General features: G+C 43.1%; 1 long non-coding RNA gene and 1 pseudogene across 3 annotated transcripts in view; one reads left to right on the forward strand and one right to left on the reverse strand.

The window, feature by feature from the left end:
* LOC132689133 (uncharacterized) overlaps positions 1 to 24,780 on the forward strand; it is a 237,807-nt gene that overhangs the window by 43,822 nt on the left and 169,205 nt on the right. The gene's annotated exons all lie outside the window — the stretch shown is intronic.
* LOC132689136 (ADP/ATP translocase 2 pseudogene) lies at positions 3,412 to 4,637 on the reverse strand (annotated as a pseudogene).

Consider the following 24,780-nt stretch of genomic DNA (forward strand, 5'->3'; position numbering starts at 1 on the left):
ATTTTAGAGACTTCCATTATCAGTTTTACACATCTTTTGCTAGGTTTATTCCTAGGTTTTTGATATTTTAAAATTTTATTGTAAATAGACTGTTTTATTGTCTAAATGTTTGCTGGTATATAAAAACATATTAGATGATTTTCTGTTTATCTTGATGGGCCAGGTTTTTAGAAAACTACTTTCTAAAATGTTTATTTATTTAGGGGCGCCTGGATGGCTTAGTCTGTTAAACATCCGACTTTGGCTCAGATCATGATCTTGCAGTTCGTGAGTTCGAGTCCCGCGTCAGTCTCTGTGTTGACAGCTCGGAGCCTGGATCCTGCTTCAGATTCTGTGTGTCTCTCTCTCTGCCCCTCCCCAACTCGTGCTCTGTTTCTCTTTCTGTCCCAAAAATAAATAAACATTAAAAAAATTGTAAATGTTTATTTATTTATTTTGAAAGAGAGAGAGAGAGAGAGAGGGAGAGAGAGAGAGAGAGGAGGGGCAGAGACAGAGGGGAGAGGGAATCCTAAGTAGGCTCCACATATTTGTGCAGAGCCCAGCGTGGGACTCAAACCCACAAACCATGAGATCATGACCTGAGCTGAAGTCAAGAGTCAGATGCTTAACTGACTGAGCTGCCCAGACATCCCTTGATGGATGAGGTTTTGAAAGCTTGCTTTTCTCTCGGGAGGCAGGTCAAAGTATGTATGCCAGTGTGCTCCCTGAGCCTCCCAGATGCACTGCACATGGGATGCAGGGTTGCTATATTGTACAACTCCAGGGGGCAGTATCCACACTGCAGTCCAGGGAGGCAACAATTACATAAAGCAGTGTATGATTTCTGCCCTATGCATTGTAGAACCTTGACTACCCTGTCTGAAGTATCTGAAAGGTGGCAGACATTGATAGAATTACCCTTCTCTGGACTAGAAAATGCCTGCCTTTGATGACTAGTCTATTTCTCACTAAAAGGAAAGACTTTCCCTCCTTTGAGAAATGAAACAGCATCACCATATGAGTGAGATCCCCCCTCCCCTTCTCCATAGTCTAACTCTTCACATTAAGTTTTATAGCCAATTACACTTCTCTCACCTCTGGGATCCAAAGCTAACAAGTTGATTCTTGACTTAGCGGGGAAGAATGGGAAACCAATATTATGAAGGATGAGGAAGTGGGACGTGATCTGGATAGGGCTGCTACATGCAGCTGTACAGTTTGTGCACTGCACAAAGGCACAAACTTTGTGCTATAGGGATGAGTTTGGAGGCAGAGGGCTGAAATGCAGTTCTTCTCTGGTCATCAAGCTGTGTGCCCTGGTGTGGGGCTGAATCCATTCTCAAGGGATATTTTCTCCTGATTTACCTGCCCTCTTGAGGCATCTCTTTCTGTTTGTACAAAACCATCTTCTAGGCTAATGGATACCCTAGTCTAGGCCTTGAAGGTTGGCTCATCTCTAAGTTGACCATCAGTGGCTACATTTATCAGCTTCTCTTGGCACAGATTAGCGGTGTTGGCCAGCATGCTGACAAAATGTTTCTGGAGAACTTCATGCCCTCTTCTACCCTTTCTGTTTGCCTTTTATTGATTCTTCTCTCCTGCCTTTCTAAGTCTGAGCCAGAAACCCTCCTGTTATTAAAAGCAGTCCCAGTTGCCCATACCTTTCATTTCCTTTGAATTACATTAATTGCCTGACAGCTAAAAAGTGAGCTGGTATTTTCAGATTTCAGCTGCTGGTCGGCAAGAAATATTTACCAGCTCCTGCAGATTTATAAAGATGCCACAGAGATGCCTGGAGACTAACAATCAGAAAATACAGCAGCAAAACAACACTATTTTTCAAGGTTAAACGCTCAGAATGCTAAAAAGAAATTGTCCATAAAGCAAAATAGGGATTCAGAAGCAGGCAGCCTGTACCCTGGACAAAAGAAAGGAGCCGGAGGTTTAAAATAAGATTTCACAGCTTCACAATAATTATGAATTTAATAAGGGGAGCTTTATTTTTAATTTAGTTCCAGTCTGGCAGCCCATCTCCTCCCTCCCTCCCCCTCTCCATGGCATTAATGCTCTTTAATGTGGCCCTAAGGCTGAGGTCACAGTGAGAGTGAGGAAAGGCCTCCAGCTGTAAGACTTTCTGACGAAGAAGTATTTAGACAGATGATGTTCCTGCCCCTCTGTAGGCAGATGGGACTAACTCCCACTGGCTTTATTCCCTCCTGGCAGTCAGAAATGTCTCTAGCTATGTAGGAACAGGAGGTTCTGAAAATTCCGACACAGGAAGATTTTTTTCCCCTGATAGGACCCCAGGCTTTGTCTCCTGTTCTCCACGAGCAGAGTAATAAAACTCAGCTCAGGCCACCAAAAATGGTCATGGACCCCCAGGGCAATACTGCTTCAATGCTTACTTACACCCCAAATGGGGTGATTTACATGTGGCTGGTGAAAGGGCCACAGACTTCCAAAAAATGCTTTTTGATAGACTACCTTTTAGTGTTATCTATTTTCAGGGCCAGACATACTGATTTGTTTCCTGTTCATTCATTCATTCATTCGGCAAATATTTATTGAGGTCCTTTTTTTTTGAGCTGCTCTTTTTTATACAGGTTAAATTGAATGAATTTAACACACAATGAATCAATCTAAAGTGAACATATCAGTGGCATTTGGTGCATTCACAGTGTTGTGCAACCATCCCTTCTGTCTATTTCCAAGACATTTCATTATCCCCAATAAAAATCCATATCCATTAAATAATTACTACCTCCAGCCTCTGGTAATTACCAATTTGCTTCCTGTCTCTATGGATATATCTATTCTGGATATTTCATATAAATGAAATCATATGATATGAGACCTTTGTGTCTGGTTTCTCACACTTAGCATAAAATTTTTGAGGTTCATCTACTGTGTAACATGTATCAATTCTCCATTCTTTTTCATGGCCCAGTAGTATTCCATTTAATGTATTTCCGCAATTTGTTTATTCACTCATCTGTTGATGGACATTTGAGTTGTTTCCACCTTTGGGGCTATTTTGAATAGTGCTGCTATGAACATTCATGTACCATTTGTTCGAGTGTCCATTTTCAGTTCTTTGGGGAATGGAATTGCTGGGTCATTGGGTCATTCTATGTTTAGTTTGTTAAGAAACTGCTAAAGAGCTTTCCACAGGGTCACACCATTTTGCATTCTCATTTCAAATGCTCTTTTACATGCTTGGATACATCAATGGATAGAATTGGCCCTTACATTCTAGTGAGGGGAGGTAGACAATAAAGCATAAACATAATAAATAAATATGTACAATGTAGAAGGTAATCTGTTCCAGGCATAAAAGAAAAAGTAAAGCAGGGTAAGGGGGACTGGGAGTGTCATGGAGCAGTGGACAGTGGGTTATAATTTTATTTTATTTATTTATTTATTTATTTATTTATTTAATGTTTTGGATAGTGTTTATTTCTTCAAATTTATTTATCAGGAGTGACTGAAATAAAAAATATAATTGAGTCCCGTCATCGTGGAAATAGCTTTAAGAGAAAACTGGTCAGATGAACATTATTGCTTCCCATTTTCAACCAGTCAATAGTTGCCGTTGATAAATAGACAGCCAACAGTCTGTCAAGAATGCTCAAGATGTGTTATATAATACAACATGCCTGTTCACAGGGGAAGAAACTAGGAAATAACTTATGTGAACTTCTTGACTTCATCATACAAGACAAGCACGAAGGCACCACCCTTGCCTCTGAGAACATTGGACCACGCCCCCTTGAAAAAAGCTTTGGCCCCTTCGTTACGAGCAATCTTCCTCCTGCAGTCAAGCGTGCGTGTGTACATGATGTCGGTTCCTTTGCGCCCCGACTGCGTCATCATTCGGCGACGGACAGTGTCAAAAGGGATAGGAAGTCAACCCGGCAACCGCTGTGACGGACTGTGCGATCATCCAGCTGATGAAGATGTGAGTGTTCTTGGGATCCGGAAGCATGCCCTTTGCAGTATCATAGATACCGAAGTAGACAACTTGGTAGATGATAATGCCCTGCACAGACACATTAAAGCCTTGGTACAGGCCCTTAATGCCATCAGATTTGTAGATCTTAACCAGGCAGTCACCAAGGCCTCGGAATTCCCTTTCCGCTCCAGCTTTGCCCACATCGGCCGCTAGACGGGTACGGGCAAAATCCAGAGGAAACACAAAACACAAGGATGTGGCCCCAGCGGCGCCACCCGATGCCAGATTCTCTGCAAAGTAGCGCCAAAACTGGGTTCTCTTGTCCACGCCACCCAGGAAGATCTTGTATTTATCTTTGAAGGCGAAGTTGAGGGCTTGGGTGGGGAAGTATCTGATGACATTGGCCAGATTACCGCGCCAGAAGGACAGGACTCCCTGCTCCCTGGGGATACGAACCACACAGTCTATATGCCCTTATATTGCTTATCTGCGGTGATTTGCTTGTTGGCATGCTGCACCTGCAGCAGCAGCTTGACCCGCTCGATGGGCGCTACCGCGGTCTTGGAGATGGCTGCCACTCCACCCGCCAGGGAGTCCTTGGCGAAGGACACAACGGCATCTGTCATTTTGAAAGGAAAGAGGAGGCGGGCGACTGTGGGACTGCGGTAGGAACCGGCTGGGACTCAGGGACTGCCTATTTTATTTATTTTTTAAGTAGGCTTCACGCCCAGCATGGAGACCAATGTAGGGTTTGAACTCACAACCTTGAGATCAAGACCTGAGCTGAGATCAAGAGTTGGACACTTAACAGACTGAGACAACCAGGCACCCCATGGGTTATTATTTTAAATAGGATGCTCATGACAGCCTTCCCTGAGAAGGGGAGAATGGAACAAAGACTTGAAGGAAGTGAAAGAACGAGTCAAGTGGATATGTGAGGGAAGAATATCACAGGCAGAGGGAACAGTTAATACAGAGACCCTGGAGTACCTGGCTTGTTTGAGTAGGAACAAGGATGCCAGTGTGGCTGGAACAGAGTCGGCAGGGCCTGAGAAGAGGGGTAAGAGAAGAGGTCAGAAAGGTAATGGGTGACAAGATCGTGTGGAAGCTCACAGGCCATTTTAAGGACTTTGATTCTGAACTGAATGCAATAAGAAGCCATGGGAGGGTTTTAACCAGAGCACTAATGTTTGAAGAGGAGGCATTGAAATAGTCCAGGTGAGAGATGTTGGTGGATCATATACCAGAATGAGAACAGTGGGGGTGGAAAGAAGTGGTCCAGTTTGGGATATGTTTTTAAGATGGAGCCAATGACATTTCTTTATGAATTGGATGAAGGTTGTGTGTGGGAGTGACAAGAGTCATGGATAACTGAAATGTTTGGCATCAGCAACTGAAGGAAGGGATTGTTGCCATCTGGAATGGGACAGACTATGGATGGAATAGGGTTAGGGGGGAGAAGATCAGTTTTGGACATACTGTGTTTGAGATGCTTCATCAACACTAGATGTCTACTAAATTTTAGGATTTGGAGTTTGTATTAGAAGACAGAGCTGAAAGAGAAGGGTTGGAATGGCCGAAATTTAGCATGGAAGCACCTCTAGATAGAGGTAGTAGCTTGCTCCACTGTGATTTCAGGGAGAGCCCTTTATAAGGGGTCCAGAGAAATTTCTGCAACAGCTAGTTATGCCTGATGAAAATAATGAGTGGTAGAGATGGTGACAAAATGAACATAGGTCATATCTAAAGGGGATTCAGTTTCAGCTAATTTTTTCCATGTGAGAATCCAGGCTTAGTGTTTTTAGGGCTTATTTTTCAAGGAAAACTGAAAGTTTGGATTCTTTTTTTTTTTTAATTTTTAAAAATATTTATTTATTTTTGAGACAGAGAAAGACAGAGCATGAACAGGGGAGGGTCAGAGAAAAGGCGACGCAGAATCTGAAGCAGGCTCCAGGCTCAGAGCTGTCAGCACAGAGCCCGATGCAGGGCTCAAACTCATGGACTGTGAGGTCATGACCTGAGCCGAAGTCGGATGCTCAACCGACTGAGCCACCCAGGCACCCCTGAAAGTTTGGATTCTTATGTTAAATCGCCAAATTAAAAAAAAAAAAAAACTAGGCAACAGCTACATAAGACATTGTTTTTGTCTGTTAAAGATACTTGAATATGAACTACATGTTATATGATATTATGGAATTATTATTTATTTTCTTGAGTGTGATAATGGTATCATGGATAAATTGGGGAATGTCCTTCCTTATTATTAAGAAATTCACACTGAAGTATTCCTGAATGAAGTATTCTGTTGTCTGCAATTTATTTCCAAGTAGTTCAGAAAAAAAATGTGTATGTATGTGTTAGGTATATCTGAATAGTAATTATACTATTATTTGAACTTTTCTTTAGACTTGAGAATTTTCAAAATAAGAAGTTAGGTGAGGTGGAATGGGGGAAAACATAGCCAAATAAGAATGTCTATAGGCAGGAACTGACCTATAGGTGTTGCCAGTTTTCAACCTATGTCCTAATAAAATATTGTTTTATTGTATTAGTTCTGTTATGGAAATAACCTTATTATATATCTGCATTTTATACATCCACAGGACTGTTAGTGTCCCCAAGGTAGGGAAAGTATCTTCTTCCTTGAATAACCTTGGCCTCACTTAGGTAGGGGGTGTTCAAAAGCAAAATGGTTGTTCCTTGCAATATATGTACAAATTATGCCCAACCAGAAGAAGAGGAGCTTAGTCACTGTGGATTCCTACAAAATGGTCGGAAAGAGATTCCTAATACTGGCTCACAGGAAAGACAGCATCTTGAAAGTTTGCTGGGAAGAATTTGTTAGATGACACAAAACAAATATAAGACACATGCCTTCCTCTGTCTCCTTTACCATCCTCTGTCTGCATAAATGACTCCTGAAGTCACTTGTAGATCTATGATTTAATTATTCTGAGTTTGGGATCCACCTAATGGGTAAATCCTCCTTGAGGTATTTCTTTTCAGGACCTGGGACAGCACTCAGCATATGGCTGTCGCTCTGGAAATAACTTGAAAGAATGGACAACTTCATCTACTTATGTCCATTGCTAGACAAAGGAGTCTGCATTTTATATCCCATCTATTATTTATTGGGGAGGGGCTTGTGTGAGATTTCCTGTATGAGTTTGGGAAATGCTGAGAGATTTTATTTTTGGTGTTCAATCTTAGGCGCTTATTCCCCCATGGCCACAGGACTGGTCCATCGTAAGGAATATAAAAAAGCAGTGTTCAGATTTCAAGTTGCTCATAAATCTGCTTCCTGCATTATCATTTTTTATCTGCCTACTTTTGTTTCCCCTGAGTTCAAAGGAAGTGCTTTACCTTAGAAATGATTCACTACTTCTGGGCCACCGAGGGCTTTGAAAGCCACACAATAGAAGTTCCATTTCAAATCCCCCCATTTATAATCATGGGGGAAAGCTGGGTGTTGTCTTGGGGGTTATCAATGATTTCACAAAACTCAACCTTTGTTCCTCATGTGTCCATTTTTCAAAAACTTACTACTCAAATCTCTGAGAGTTGTTGCCCCTGAGGAAACATTTATCTTTGCTTTGACATCTTTTGCACTGTATCCCTTTTCAGTTCTCCTTTCTAACATGGGATAAATGGCTCTGTGGGTTTTGGAATGAAGAGTTACATCTTTTTTTTTTTTAATTTTTTTTATTTTTGGGACAGAGAGAGACAGAGCATGAACGGGGGAGGGGCAGAGAGAGAGGGAGACACAGAATCGGAAACAGGCTCCAGGCTCCGAGCCATCAGCCCAGAGCCTGACGCGGGGCTCGAACTCACGGACCGCGAGATCGTGACCTGGCTGAAGTCGGATGCTTAACCGATTGCGCCACCCAGGCGCCCCTAGAGTTACATCTTGCAGTATGTTTGGGAGTGTGTAGAAATCCTGTTTCCCTCCCCCATGCCCTGGATCAGAAGATGGAGGAATAACCAGTTAAGACAGATGGGATTGAATAATATTACAGGTTGAATCATGTCCCTCTCATTTATATGAACCCCTAACCCCCAGCACTTCAGAAGGTGGTCTTATTTGGAGGTAGGGTCTTTGTATGTGTAATTAGTTAAGATGAGGTCATACTGGAGTAGAGTGGAATAATCCAGCATAACTGATGTCCTTATAAAGAGGGGATATTTGGAGACAGACATGCACACAGGGAGAATGCTGTGTAAAGATGAAGGTGGAGATCCACTATCAAGGAATGCCAAAGATTGCCAGCAAACTATCAGAAGCTAGGAGAGAGTCATAGAACAGATTTCAGTGTCAAAGGGAATCTGGCTTGCCTTGCCGACACCTGGATCTCAGGCTTCCAGCCTCCAGAACTGTGAGACAACATATTTCTGTTGCTTAGGTCACCCAATCTGTGGTCTTGTGTCTCAGCAACCACACAAAACTAAAGTGGGTGATATGCTTATGACATTTGTCTAAGGGTCTGTGTTTGCTTGGAAGGTATAGCATAGCAGCTAAATACTTGGGTTTTTAGGACCAAACACCTTATGAATTCTTAGTTGGGTAACGTGGGAGAATTACTTAACATTTCTGCACTTCCACTTTCCCAAAAATAAAATGCCAAATAATTTTAGATTTAGACCTGATAGAACTGTCATGTGGATTAAATGAGATCATGTATTTAGAGCTGTAGGCTAAATATCTGTCACTTAGTAAGCATTTTTATTTTTATGGTTATATTAGTAATAATTGGCAACATACACTCAGTCCAAAAGAGACCTGTACTACCTGGATTTTAAAAAGTTTTCCTTGGACCACACTTCGCCAATGGCTGCACCTTCCCCTCTTTGACCCCTGCTGTAAAGGTTAATGGTCTGGGGCCCTATGCTATCTCCATCCCCTTTCAGGGATGTAATCTCACTCCGTCAAAGAGGGCTTGTTATAACTGACACACAAGACACACCTGCCATTTATTTTTTTTTTTTATTTTATTTTATTTTATTTTTTTGACACACCTGCCATTTAAACAAGTGAAAGTAAGATGGTTCTAGAAACTGGGTGAAAATTTGGAGTGGCTGGTTACCAGCATCATGTATTCATTCACATTCAGGCAAGACAAATATATTGAAAGTCAGTGGCCTTGGTGCAGAATCAGACTCACAATGGGTTGTTTTGTTGGTCTCCTGTGAGCGGGGGAAGGGATGCAGCATAATAATCGTTCCAGAACAACTGCCACTTATTGAAACATATGCCAGGTGCTAGACGTTGCCCTAGAACAATTACCCTTTAAACTTCTTTAAGGTTAGATAAAATTATTATCCCCATTTTACAGATAAGGATACTGAGGCAGAGAGATTAAGTATCTTGCTCAAGGCCACATGTAGTTCATGACAGAATCAGGATATGAACCCATATCTCTCATACTACAAAGCCTGTGTTCTTATCAGCTGCTGCCTCACCAGTACCAGGAATCCAGTGCCCTCAGGTGTATATTTGAAATAGATTGTGAACGAGACATAAAGGAAACTCAATTTTTGAATCAAATGCTGGCACATTAAAAAAAAAAAAAAAAAAAAAAAAAAGACAAACCAAAACCAAAAACCTGCCATGAATTGATGGCTGGAGCAAAATGAGTATTTTCCCAATGTCTAAATTCAGTGACTGAACCTGAGACTTGTTTTAATTTTACAATTGTCTTGAAGCCATTAATCTTACCAGGCATTATGGTGCAAGTGCATTTTGCCAAGTGGTTCTTCAGGAGCATTTTATTATGATAAAAATCGCAAGTGTGACCCTAGTCTTTTTATTTTGTGTACTCTCCATCATTTCCTATGATAAGCGATATTTCTGTAGTTCACCAACCTCCTCAATCTTTGTTTGTTTAGGGAGAGAATATTAATTAGTGGTGCTAAGGAGACCATGAGCCACAAGTGAAATTTTGATAATGGAATTCCTTAGACTGTCTTTGCTCCCCAAGGCATCCTCTGCTTAAGTAATTCAATTGAATGTAATTATTAACATAAGAATAATGATATTAGTGTTGTTTCCTACTTCAGTTGTTACTCATGGAAAACTGCAAGTTCCCATAAATTTATTGGCCTCTGTTCAAAGTGGAAAATAGTCTCATTTTATGTTTTATTTCTCTATCATTTTTGCTTTACTCAACTCATTCTAAACCTGGCAGCTGGATCCTTATGATGGTCCTTATTGGACTTGGGGGGAAAATTAAGAAGTTTCTTGTTCTTGTTTGAAAGAGAAGCCTGTCCCAGGTGGAAATCCTCAAATAGGCTGTCTTCCATTTTCCACAAGAAGTTGTCTTGAAGTTCTATTTGGGCGCTGTAAACCATTCAAGCCTTTTGCAAAACCTCTCCTGGTTTCCAGTATCTCTCTCCCAGTCCATCATCTGGACACACTGAGCATCATGTTTTCCAAAAAAACATATCTGGTTTTTCAACTTCTTTGCTGAAAACACCTGATAGGCTTCCCCCTGCTCTTAGGATAAAATTCAGATTTCTTCTCATGCCGTAATGTTGTGACTCTTGTCTGCCTGCCCGGCCGTCTCCATCTTCACTCTGTCTCCCTCTTTCATCCAGTCGTGTTAAGTGTCTTTGGTTTACAGAGAGACTAAACCATCTTTGGCCTTAGCATGTGCTGTGAACAGAGCACTCTTTCCTCCCTAATTCAGGACTTGATTTAGGCACGAGGTCCTCCTAGAAGGTTTCTTGTCTTCACAGGTCAAGTGTGGTGCCTGGTGTTAATTTTAAGGAAGTATAAGACTGAACACTTGCAGATAGACCTTGATGGGACATTGTCTAAGCCTCATGGAACCCCATGAGTTTTGGTTTTTTTTTTAATTAAAAAATTTTTTTTAATGTTTATTTATTTTTGAGAGAGAGAGAGACAGACAGAGCATGAGCAGGGAAGGGGCAGAGAGAGAGGGAGACATAGAATCGGAAATAGGCTCCAGGCTCCGAGCTGTCAGCACAGAGCCTGACGTGGGTCTTGAACTCACAAACTGTGAGATCATGACCTGAGCCAAAGTTGGTCACTTAACCGACTGAGCCACCCAAGCACCCCGAACCCCATGAATTTTGTAACATTGCCTAAGATTCTCCACACCAACCATCCTTTTTAGTTTCCATTATCCTAGAATCATACTGTCCACTAATATAAGGGGTGCTGTACCCTTTATAGAGGGCCCCACCCCTCTTGATGCACCCATTATAATGTTTCATGTTGTACTATCATGATTTCACATATGTGGCCCCTTGACTACACACAGCAAGACCAGGGTATGCTTTCTGCAGTGTTACATTCTCAGCCCTAAGCCCAGTGTTTGGTGCACTACAGGCACTTAAGATTTGTTTACTTGAGAGGCTCCTGGGTGGCTCAGTCGGTTGGGCATCCAACTTCGGCTCAGGTCATGATCTCACGGTTCGTGAGTTCAAGCCCCGCGTCGGGCTCTGTGCCGACACTTCAGAGCCTGGAGCCTGCTTCAGATTCTGTGTCTCCTTCTCTCTGCTTCTCTCTCTCTCTCTCTCTCTCTCTCAAAAATAAACCTTAAAAAATTTTTTTTAAAAAGATGTGTTTACTCGAATGAGCCTATTTGTTAGAAAATTGGATAGAATGCAGTTTTATTTAATATTTATATAACACACAGTGGATGTCATAGCATATGGGGAAAAAAATCATGTCAAGTAACTGTGTGGATAGTATACTTGAATTCAGAATCTTGATCTAGAGCTAAGGATTACAAACTACACTCCATGGGCCAAATCCAGGCCACTGCCTGATTTTATAAATGAAGTGTTATTGGAATAATGCCATGCCCACTTAATTACATATTGCCATTGGCTCTTTTGTGCTGCAATGGCAGAATTGAATAGTTGTGACCAAGACCATATGGCCCACTAAGCCTCAAATATTTACTATCTGGATCTTTACAGAAAAAGTTTGCTGACTCTTGGTGTTGGATGCCACTCTCAACACGTTCATGCCTTTAAAAATACTTACTGAGCACCTACTATGTGTCAGGGACTATTCTAGGGATACACAGTGCAGGCAGAGTTCTTTCCTGCAGGGACTTATGGCCCAGGGGAGGGCAGAGAGAGGAGGAAGTATGCACAGAAACAAGCCAACATAAGTGCAGATTGCCCGGGTGCCCAAGTGCTACAGTGGTATTGAAACAGACTGAGGTGATGGGGGGGGGGGGGTGGGCATTGGGGCTGCTTTAAAAGAGCACACCAGGGACAAAGATCTAGATAAGGAGGAACCTGTGCAGGCAGGAGAAGCAAAAGTACTAAGATCCTGGGGGACAACGCATTCCTCCTGTTGTAGGAACACAGACAGGCTGTGTGTGGCTGGAGTGGAGTGACTGAGGAGGAGGATGGCCTAGGATGTGCTGGGGAGAGGATGGATGTGCTTGGACCATGCTGGACCTGGTGCAGCCCTGGGAGAGGAGTTTGGACTTCATTCCTAGCGTGATGGGAACCCAGGGGAGGGTTTTCAGTAGAGGAGTGACAAGATCAGCTGTTGGAAAGACAGTTCTGCTGTATGGCCACTGGCTTTGTAAAGTGGCATTCAAGACCCAGCCACTGCTTGTATTGTTATATTAAAGAAGATTTGATAGCGGCCAACCTGGTAACAGATGTTCTATTTCAGGTGCCATAAATGGCACCATACATCAAACCTGTTGACTTTCTACTTCTGAGACCCCAAATGCAGCACAGCCCTAACCCTCAATGGCCCCACATTAGGTTGGCCAGACACTGTTTATTGGGGTTACAAGCAATGGAGCAGCTGTTGAAATTCTGCTTGAATTCTTGTCTACAAGCAGCAAGCTGCAGTCACTCCTCGCTTCTGTTAGGGTTTCAGAACCAGGAGGGACTTCCTGGGGATGAGGGATGCACAGACTTCTTGGCACCTGCAGTCTGGTTTTTGTTTTGATGGTTAGAATGATGGCTGGTGGAGAAGGGGGAAGGAGGCAGGTCTGTTGGCATTCCCCTCTCAGTTCCTCCCCCAGTGCCCCGAGAGGATTTCTGGAGCTCTTCATTTTTCTGGCCTTGGAAGGAAGGAAGGAAACTAATATCCATTGAGCAGCAACTCAGGGCTGGGTAGTTGTTGTTGGTAGTGACCATATTCCTTTCTTCCTCCCTTCCTCCCTTCCTCCCTCCTTCCCTCCCTCCTTCCCTCCCTCCTTCCCTCCCTCCTTCCCTCCCTCCTTCCCTCCCTCCTTACCTTTCTCCTTCTCTTCTCTTCTCTTCTCTTCTCTTCTCTTCTCTTCTCTTCTCTTCTCTTCTCTTCCTTCCTTCCTTCCTTCCTTCCTTCCTTCCTTCCTTCCTTCTTTTCTTCTCTTTCTTTTTCTTTGTTTCTTTGTTTCTTTCTTATTCACTTATTCATTCTTCCATCCATCCATCCATCTTACAAGAAATGTATTGAGCATTTTGACATACGAGACACTGTTCTTGGCCCAGGGGAGAGGCAGTGAACACAATAGACAAAGTCCCTAACTCCCTTGGTACTGATCTCTTGTAGAGAAGACAGACACTAAACAAATGACTATAAATTGGGTGGATAGCTCCTAGGATGAAAAATAAAACATAATGGGATGGAGAGAGAGTGTGGGCTATTTTATATAGGAAGAGGACTGGCGGGGAAGGCTTTTTTGAAAAGGGGATATTTGAACAGGAAACGAAAGGAAATAAAAGAGGGAGGCATCAAACTTTCCGTCGGTTATTGTTACTCCTTCTTAGAGAAGAGGCTCCTGAGGGTCGGAAGAATTCATTGGCTCTCCTAAGGTCAGGAGACAGTGGCCACTGTAGCAGCAGCAGTAACTGAGAAAATTTCCTAGGTGTTTGTTTCCTGTCAGGCACTGGATTAAACATTTTATTTCTATTATCTTATTTAATCTTCACAACAAACCTGCGAGGAGGTTATAATTATTTTTAATCCCATTTCAGAGATGATACTGAGGGTCAGAGAGGTTATGTAACTCAGCCAAGGCCACAAAATAAATAAGTGAGAAGCTGAGATTCAAATCTAGGTTCACTGGTCTCCAGGATCCTAAATCGCTTCCCAAACCACAGCTGATGAAGCCGGAATTTAGAGTGAAGTCTCCGAAAACCCCTCTTTTCCAATAGGTCAGTGCTACTGCAGACTTTCTTTTTTTTTTTTTTTATTTTTTTATTTTTTTATTTTTTAATATATGAAATTTACTGTCAAATTGGTTTCCATACAACACCCAGTGCTCATCCCAAAAGGTGCCCTCCTCAATACCCATCACCCACCCTGCCCTCCCTCCCACCCTGCCCTCCCTCCCACCCCCCATCAACCCTCAGTTTGTTCTCAGTTTTTAACAGTCTCTAATGCTTTGGCTCTCTCTCACTCTAACCTCTTTTTTTTTTTTTCCTTCCCCTCCCCCATGGGTTTCTGTTATGTTTCTCAGGATCCACATAAGAGTGAAACCATATGGTATCTGTCTTTCTCTGTATGGCTTATTTCACTTAGCATCACACTCTCCAGTTCCATCCATGTTGCTACAAAAGGCCATATTTCATTTTTTCTCATTGCCACGTAGTATTCCATTGTGTATATAAACCACAATTTCTTTATCCATTCATCAGTTGATGGACATTTAGGCTCTTTCCATAATTTGGCTATTGTTGAGAGTGCCGCTATAAACATTGGGGTACAGGTGCCCCTATGCATCAGTACTCCTGTATCCCTTGGATAAATTCCTAGCAGTGCTATTGCTGGGTCATAGGGTAGGTCTATTTTTAATTTTCTGAGGAACCTCCACACTGCTTTCCAGAGCGGCTGCACCAATTTGCATTCCCACCAACAGTGCAAGAGGGTTCCTGTTTCTCCACATCCTCTCCAGCATCTATAGTCTCCTGATTTGTTCATTTTGGCCACTCTGACTGGCGTGAGGTGGTATCTGAGTGTGGTTTTGATTTGTATTTCCCTGATAAGGAGCGACGTTGAACATCTTTTCATGTGCCTGTTGGCCATCCGGATGTCTTCTTTAGAGAAGTGTCTATTCATGTTTTCTGCCCATTTCTTCACTGGGTTATTTGTTTTTCGGGTGTGGAGTTTGATGAGCTCTTTATAGATTTTGGATACTAGCCCTTTGTCCGATGTGTCATTTGCAAATATCTTTTCCCATTCCGTTGGTTGCCTTTTAGTTTTGTTGGTTGTTTCCTTTGCTGTGCAGAAGCTTTTTATCTTCATAAGGTCCCAGTAATTCACTTTTGCTTTTAATTCCCTTGCCTTTGGGGATGTGCCGAGTAAGAGATTGCTACGGCTGAGGTCAGAGAGGTCTTTTCCTGCTTTCTCCTCTAAGGTTTTGATGGTTTCCTGTCTCACATTCAGGTCCTTTATCCATTTTGAGTTTATTTTTGTGAATGGTGTGAGAAAGTGGTCTAGTTTCAACCTTCTGCATGTTGCTGTCCAGTTCTCCCAGCACCATTTGTTAAAGAGACTGTCTTTTTTCCATTGGATGTTCTTTCCTACTGCAGACTTTCAATGGAAAGCTCAGTCCTTTGATTAGCCTCCTGGAATGGGGCTGGTTGGATGGGTATTGAAATATTCCTAGGTGATGGGGGATCTGTGACCATAGGCATCACATGTCGTATCATCTCTGATTTGCATAGAGACCGCCCTGTGACCAAGTGTTATGAGCCAAGAGCTTGGGTGTCCAATGAAAGTTGACTGGGACCTAAATTTCTCTTTGAAAGGAATGGGCAATGCAGCTCCATTAGTTTGAAAAAAACATTTACTCAGTGCTTCAGTCAACTCTCTGATTTGGTGAGAAAGACTACAGACATGTGATACAGTTGTATGAATGTGTATAACCCCTACACCACAAATGTTTTAAATGCAACCTGTTCAAAACTAAAATATTTGGGGCACCTGGGTGGCTCAGTCTGTTAAGCGTCTGACTTCGGCTCAGGTCATGATCTTGCAGTCTGTGGGTTCGAGCCCTGCATCAGGCTCTGTGCTGACCAGGCAGAGCCTGGAGCCTGCTTCCGATTCTGTGTCTCCCTCTCTCTCTCTGTCCCTCCCCCGCTCATGCTCTGTCTCTCTCTCAAATAAATAAACATTAAATTTTTTTTAATTATAAAAAAATTAAAAAACTAAATAATTAACTTCATCAAATTATTTCCTCTGCTGCATTTCTGATCTTTGATAATGACTCCATCTCTCTACCAGTTCACCCAAATGTAAAACTATATAATGGTTGGTGTATCTTTTAATCTGTAGGTTTCCCCTTCAATTCTTTTATTACTAGAAAAAATGGATTATATATCTTGCAGAGCCTGGAAACTCAAAATATGGTCCATGGGTCGCGAGCATCAGCATCACGTGACAGCTTGGTAGAAATGTAAGGTCAGGCCCTACCCTATACCTACTGGCTTAGAATCTGCATTTTACCAAGATCCGCAGGTATTTTACATGCACTTTAAAGTTTGAGAAGCATTGCTGTAGACTTTCCCAGAGTCTAGATATTGCTGATTATGTCTCTATGGTGTCATTTGACATGTTCTTCTATCTTCTGTGTTTCCTGTACATTGGTAGTTGAATCCATAAGTTTCATCAGGTTTCTGTCTGATTTTCCCCCCCCCATTTTTGGCAAGACTGCTTCATTAGTGGCCATGTGTTTGTCCATCAGGAGGCACCTAATGTCTGTTTATGTCTTGTTTTGTGATGTTAGCTGCTGTATGATTAATGCCTGGATCCATGAGTTCATTATTAGTCCATGATTAAAAAATTTTTTTTATATTTTATTTTAATTGTTGAGAGAGAGAGAACAAACAGAGGAGAGGCAGAGAGAGAGGGAGACACAGAATCCAAAGCAGACTCCAGGCTCTGAGCTATCAGCACAGAGCCCAGCGTGGGGCTCAAACTCATGAATCGCGAGATCATGACCTGAGCCAAAGTTGGACTCTTGCCTGACTGAGCCACCCAGGTGCCCATATTAGTTCATGATTTTAAAACAGAGCAAGGGGTTGATTTGAACAGTCCTGGTTTGTTTTGGAAGTGATTAATTTCTTTCACTTTTAGTTGTCATTTCGATAACACTAATAATATATAACACCAATTGTGTTTTAGGAACTGTTCTAAGGGCTTTATATAAATTAACTCATTTGTTAATCCTCACAAACCCCTTTGCATAGTATGTTAGTTTCCTATTGATGCTGTAACAATTTGCCACAAGCTTCATGGCTTAAAACAACACAAATTTATTATCTTACAGTTCTGTAGGCCAGATGTCCAAATTGGGTCTCACTTGGCTAACATCAAGGTGTTGGCAAGGCTGCACTTTTTCTGGAGCCTCTAAAAGAGAATCTTGCCTTTTCCAAATTTTAGAGACCATTTGCCATTCCTCAGCTTGTGGCCCCTTCTTCTATCTTCACATCTGGCAGTGTCACATCTTCAAATCTCTGACTCTCTTCTTCCTCCTGCTTCCATATTTAAGGTTATATTGTGGTTATATTGGGTCCACCTGGATAATCCAGAATAATCTTTCCATTTTAAGGTTAGCTGACCTGAACTCCATCTGTGGCCTTAGTTCCTCTTTGCCATAGAAACTTACAGATTCACAGGGTCCAGGAATTAGAACCTGGACATCTTCAAAGGACCATTTCCTGCCGACCACAATCAGGCTCTGTGGTTCCTGCTTTACAAATGAGCAAAGTGAGATCCATCCAGGTGAAATAACTTACCCAAGCTCACACAGATCCTAACTGTTGGGACTGGGATACAAACATGGGGAGTCTAGCTCCAGAGTCCGTGTTTTGAATCCTACAGGTGTGAGGTCAGTTTGTTTTTGCTCAACACCAAATTTTCTGAGTCCTCGACCTTGCCAGCCAGGGACATTGAACCTGATGGTTATCAGGGGGTTCCTCTATACAACTGTTAACTGGTGAATTCACTGCCCTCTGGGATGGTGAGTTGGTGTTTGCCTCCCAAAAGGTGGCAGAAATGGGCTGCTTCCCTGTTCAGTTTGTTTCAGCTACACTGAAACCCAGTGCGTTGTCAGCTACACTGGGAAGATTGAGTCAATCCAACAGCAGGTCTTAATCTTCTGTGTGTGTGTGTGTGTGTGTGTGTGTGCGTGCACGTGTGCTGCGGACACCTCTGGCATCTAGTGAGGTCTATAGAGTCCTTGAGAGAACAACACAGAAAGTAAACGCAGAAATAAAGGTGTGTAAAATTACAAAAGATTTCTTTTGTAATTATCCTAAAATATGGTTATCAAAATTTCTAAAGAAACCACCAAATTTTTGTGATAGTAATATATGCCTCTTTACTAATGCGTTAAATAACAAGATGTAGTGGTGGGTCTAATAACTATTTAATTTCAATTAGTGATGCATGTAGACAATATATTGAGATGTCTACAACAACTGTAATGAGATATTAAAATATCCGTGATTTATATTGGTGACAGATACTATGAATATTACTGTGATTTGTTGCCTACACTTATAATGGAAGCAAATACTGACAATCAGAGGTTACACAAAATGGGGGATTTTCCCATTCAAGTTCATGGACCCTCTGAAGTCCGTCTACAAACCCCAGGTTAGCAACCCTGTCTAGTACCTCACTGATTTCTGCTACTTAGTCGCTGTTTATTGTAATTTAATAGAACCCAACAAGTATTAGTTGAGACTCCACTATGGGCAAGACACGTGCCAGCTACTTGGTATAGAACATTGAACAAAACAGATCTGGTCTTGCACTGAATTTTTTTTTTTTTTGCACTGAATCTTTGTTTTTTTTATGTTTATTTATTTTGAGAGAGAGAGAGAGCATGAGTGGGGAAGCGGCGTATAGAGAGGGAGAGAGAGAATCCTGAGCTGACAGCACAGAGCCTGATGCAAGGCTCAATCTCACGAACTGTGAGATCATGACCTGAGCCAAAAGCAAGAGTTGGACACTCAACCGACTGATCCACACAGGTACCCTTTGAAATGAATCCTTAGATGGCTTTGGGCAATATGGTCTTGGGCATTCTTTTAAGATTTCTTTTAAGCTCCACTGCCCTCCTTGGGTTATTTTAGCTGTTCAATCTGACCACAAGCTCTTGGAAAGCAGGAGTGGTCCTGAACCTTTCCTCTTGCTCAGCCTCAGATGGTAGGCATTAAAGCAATAGGAGGTTCAAAGATCAGTGTTTCCCAAAGTGTGGTATGTGCTCCATAGGTGGTATGCAAAATGATTTTTATTGGTACATGGAAAACACATTTTTACATTCTGTCAATAATGAATTTATTTTTAAAATACTGTATATAAAAAGAAACATGTAAAACTAGCTACCATGGGGTGCTTGAGTGGCTCAGTCGGTTAAGCATTGGCCTCTTGATTTCGGCTCAGGTTGTGACCTTACGGTTCATGGGATGGAGCCCTGTGGCAGGCTCCGTGGAGCTTGCTTGGGATTCTGTCTCTCCCTTTCTCTCTGCCCCTCCCCTGCCCATGCTTTCTCTCTGTCTCAAAAATAAATAAACTTTAAATTTTTTTTAAAACGTTTATTTATTTTTGAGACAGAGAGAGACAGAGCATGAACAGGGGAGGGGCAGAGAGAGAGGGAGACACAGAATCTGAAGCAGGCTCCAGGTTCTGAGCTGTCAGCACAGAGCCCGACGCGGGGCTCGAACTCACAAGCTGTGAGATCATGACCTGAGCCGAAGTTGGACGCTTAACTGACCAAGCCACCCAGGCGCCCCAAAATAAATAAACTTTAAAAACAAAACAAAACAAAACAAAAAAACAAGCCATCCCAACACGTGATAGGGGTTGCTATTGCTTGGGATGAAGAACTTTTTTTCTTTGCTTTAAAATTGTGGTGAAAAAGCACATAATGTTAAATTTACCATCTTCAATATTTTCAAATGCACAGTTTAGTACTGTTAATTATAGTCACATTGCTGTGCAACAGGTTTCTAGAACTTTTTAATCTTGTAAAGTTGAAACTCTGAAACACCAAACATTAATTTCTCCTTCCCCCAGCCCTTGGAAACCACCTTTATTCTTTTCTATGATTTTCACTACTTTAGGGACTTCAAGTGAGTGGAATTATACAGTATTTGTCCTTTTGTGACTAGCTTATTTCATTTGGCATAAGGTTCTTAAGGCTCATCTACACTGTATCATGTGACAAGATTTCTTTCTTTTTTTAAGGCTGCATAACATTTGATTGCATGTATGTACCAAACTTTATCCATTCATCTGTTGATGGACATTAGGGTTGCTTCTACTTGGCTATTGTGAATAACGCTGCAGTGGACCTGAGGGTGCAAATAGCTTTTTGACATCCTGCTTTGTGTTCTTTGAGTAAATACCTAGAAGTGCGATTGCTGGATTGTATGATAACTCTATTAACTTCTCAAGATAACATTTATACTAAGCAGCTGCAGCATTTTATTTTCCTATGAACAGTGCACCTGTTTCCAATTTTTGGAAACACTTTTGCCAACACTGTTTTGCTCTTTTGATAGTGGCTGTTCTAATAGGTGGGGGGTAATAAAGGAGAAGGATATTTAACATGAAGTAAATAATACCGGAGGTGCTATCCAATCATGGCAAAACTGAAGGTGCACGAATGCATGTAGTTTGAGAAAACTTCCATCAAGACAACCTCTACAAAGGTGCTCAAAGCAGGCTCCGTAGACATGTACTGCTAGGAGACCCATTTTATTTGTCTTTGGCCAGACAATACATAAATTGAGAGTACATGGTTAGAAACTCTTCTAGCAACTTGACTGTGATGCAACATCTAAATACGTGATCATTATTCTAACAATTCATTTATATTGTATGTTATGAAAATCTCGGCTCACAGTGGATTGGAAAACACGCAAACCAAAACCGAAACCAAACTGGCTCGAAACTACTGACAGTTTGAGAAGCTCTGCTCTAAAGTTTTTTCAACCGTTACATTTAACTACCTGACTTATTTTGGCCTCAATTTTTCCATCTGTCAAATGGGGATGAGAAAGGAAGACACGCCGTGATCGGCTGGTGGCTGGCCCGGTACCAGCAGCCAGGCTGTGGTGTTCCCCACTTGAGGGGTTTCACAGGACCACGTATGGGAAGACTTCGTACTCAGGGTTATGACACGAGACAAAAATAAAAGTGCTCTGTCATCGCGTCTGAGCACGAAAGTGAGGGTGCCATGCAAACCACGGAAACAGCAAACATTCTGTCCTGAGCAACGGGAGCGGTGCTTCTTCTTTCCCAGTGACAGCCCCAGTCTGTATCTCCTGACTCCAGGCGTGGATCGACTGCTGCTTTCTGATGGCATGCAGCACAGAGCAAACCCGCATCCGGTAACACTCCGAGATGCACCACAGTTCCCCATGGTGTGTGATCTTATTTGTTGCAACCCACCTTTCCAGACGTGTTCCTGATAGCTGGAGTGCATGGACAGGGATAATAATAATAACAATAATAGGTAGCTGAAGGATTACATGAGTTAATGCATGCAAAGTGCTCAGAACGGTGCCTGGCTCCAAGTAGGGCTTATGTAAATGTTAGCTGCCATTATTATTATTATTGTTATTATTGTTACCATTACTACCTCTTGTAGTGATTGGTACTGCCTCTTGCCATAGAAGAACCCACACTGTATTAATGGTTTGGTCTGGTTTGAATGGTGTGTGAGTTTTCTATTGCTGTGTAACAAATCAACCCCAGTGGAAAAGCTTAAAACAACAAACGTTGATGATCTCACAGCTTCTGGTGTCAGGAATCCAGGAGCAGGTTAGCTGGGTGCTTCTGGCTTATATGTTTGCAGCCAAGCTGCTGTCCCGAGCTGCAACCCAATCAAGGCTCCACTAGGGTAGAATCTGCCTCTAAGCTCATTCACATGGCCGCTGGCAGGCCTTAGTCCCTGTTCATGCGGATCTCCCCATCGGGTACCTTATTGTCCTCAAAACGTTGCGAGTGAGTGATGGCACTGAGGGAGTGACTAAGGAGCGAGAGCAGGTGCCCATATTGTACTTACCCTGTAGACCAACTCTGGTGCCATGGAGAGGGGTGAGACTATCAGGAGGTGGGGCTAACTGGGGGCCATCTTCAAGGCTGACCACCACAGATGGCCTCTCATTATCCCTCCAAATGCCCCCCAACTTTCCCCTCTTGGTCTCACATGTAATTCATTACTTGAAGGCATCCGCCTTCCCTCTGAATGGTGCTTGGGAGACAAACAAGAAATGGGCGTAAGTAAGGCTGTGGTGGGGAGGGGCCTACAGGTGTTTGAGAAACAGAGGGTTTCATCCTGTCAGTTGACATTTGTCACAGCCTCTCCAGGGACAGGATTCTGGGAGAGTCAGCAATCAGCCCTACTTCCAGAGAGGGAGGAGGCTCTCTCCTCCAGTCTCCCCTCCCTGCAGTCAGAGCCCTGCATCTCTGACTGACAATGACAGATTATCTTATCAAAACATGGGCCCAGGACCACACTGTGATTGGCTGGGCAGAACCATCTCGGGTTGGAGAATTCTCTGAGAGAACCGATTAGAAGGCATTTTAAGAACAGCGAGCTGATGCTACGCATAGCTGGCAGTTCTTGTTTATGACAAGTAATAATTGCCTCAGGTGCAGAGGAAAGGCGGGGAGGGCTCAGTGAGTTGATTCCGAGAGGACGCTCTGTGCACAGAGTTGGGCTCTGGGCAGAAACGGGTGAGTGTAAGCAACTGGGCTAGGAGGTCTCAGACTGCATTTGGGGCTGGGGGAGCATCATGGGGTGGCCCCGAGCCACAGTCTGTTTCCTTCTCTGCCCCGAGAATGCCTTCTGCCACCCAATGGGCAGAAGTGGGGTGACTTGAAATTGTGGGAAGGCCCAGGTGTTCTGAGCAGATTAACCCAAAGCAGCAGGTGTCCTGCATTCGGGCCGGCCCCTGTGAGGGACAAGGGGGCCACAATACGAGGTGTTCGTGTGACGGCCGGCAACACCCACAGCCTTCACTTCGACTCTTGCTACCCAATGTGTAGTCCTTGAGCTGCAGCATCAGCATCACCTGGTAGCGTGTGAGAAATGCAGAGTCCCAGGCCCTGCCCAGGACCTACTGAACTAGAATCTGCATTTTGACAAGATGACTCATGTGCTCATTAAAGTCCAAGAGCCCTTCTCTGAAGAGGTGAATACCAGCGGGGTGGCCCTCTGGCTCCCTCCTCTCAGATGGAGGTTTTCAACCCTGGCAGCACCTTTGCATCTCCTGGGGAGATTTTAAAAATCCCTCTTCCGTGGACATCCTCCCAAACTAATGAAGTCAGAATCTCCGAGGCTGGATGCAGTTACCAGAATACCGTAGAGCTGCTTGGATGATTCCAGTGGGTCCCTGGGCTGGAAGCACTGCCCAAGACTCAGCATATTCTTCGGGAGCCCAGGCGTATGACTGAACCAGTGTGCCTTCTGGTCCAGCAGAGGCTGGAGAGTGTCTCTCCTGTCCTTGTGGGAACCACAGTGTGTCTGGATCTCCCTCCTTTCCTCCTTCTTACTCCTTCTAACATCTGTGGAATCTTGTCTGTCTGGAGAAACCCACCTCCCCCCAGGATCTCATTCTTGCTTAGCTAATCACATTCTCTCTGCTCAAAGGAAAGAGGCAGGGCTATCAATCGGGTGTTTCTGCTTCAGGTAGAAGAAACCTACTCTGGTAAATTTCAAGAGGGAATGAATTGGAAGAAACAAGAGGAATAACACTGACAACCACCCACTTTTATTGAGGGCTTGCTATGCCCCTGGCAGTATCCTGAACCCTGTAGGTCTACTAACCGCTTCAAGTCTCAAACAGCTGTATGGAGTCCATAGTATTATTATTGTTATTATTATTATTCCCAGTTTATCAAGGAATAAACTGAGCCCTGGTGAGGTTTTATGATTTGCCCATAGTTACATAAGTAGAGACAAACCCAGGATTGAAACTGTTCCTCTGGTTGCCCAGTGTTTACAGTGCCCCACCTCTGCTTTCATGCTTCTCTCAACAGTACGAAACATGCCTCTTCCAGATTAGGCACATGTGAGATGTCTTTGCAACCCTAAGCCAGTAATCATTCCAACACCAGTTTGATTCTCTGACTCCAGCTGGCATCCAGTAATGCAATTCAATTATCATACTATCTACCCGTAGTTACCAAAGACCCTACAGGTTAATGCCCCCACTTCAATCACAAATGGGAGTCCCCAGGCTACCTTCACTTTTGCTTGGCCAGTTTTAAATTCAGGAGTTCCCAGGGCACCCAGGTGGCTCAGTTGGTTAAGCATCTGACTCTTGGTCTTGGCTCAGAGCATGATCTCACTGTTCATGAGTTCAAGCCCCACATCAGACTCTATGCTGAGAGCACAGAACCTGCTTGGGATTCTCTCTCTCTCTGCCCCTCCCCTGGTGTTCACACTCGCTCTCTCTCTCTCAAAATAAATTTAAAAACTTAGAAAAAATGCAGGGGTTCCCTCCCCCACTTTCAGTTCCAATAATGTGCTAGAAGGACTCAAAGAACTCAGCAAAGTGCTATCCTTACTCTTACAGTTTATCATAAAGGCAGATGAACAGCCAGATGAAGAGAGATAGGGCAAGGTCTGGGGGTCCTGAGTGCAGGGGCTTCTGTTCCTGTGAAAATGGAGTCTGCCACGCTTCTGGCATGTGACTGTGTTCCTCAACTGGGAAGCCCTCCAAACCCTCTTGTTTAGGGTTTTTCCAAATCAAGGTTCCAATACATAGGCATGATTGGCCATTTGTGATTGAACTCCATCTCCAGCCCCCTCCCCTCCCTGAAGGTCAGGGGTGGGGCTGAAAGTTCCAGCTCTCTAATCAGGTGCTATGGTGCTGTATACCCATAGAACTGTATACCACCA

This window comes from Panthera onca, chromosome E3, assembly GCF_046562875.1.
Source record: "Panthera onca isolate mPanOnc1 chromosome E3, mPanOnc1 haplotype 2, whole genome shotgun sequence".
In the NCBI taxonomy this organism is placed as follows: Eukaryota; Metazoa; Chordata; class Mammalia; order Carnivora; family Felidae; genus Panthera; species Panthera onca.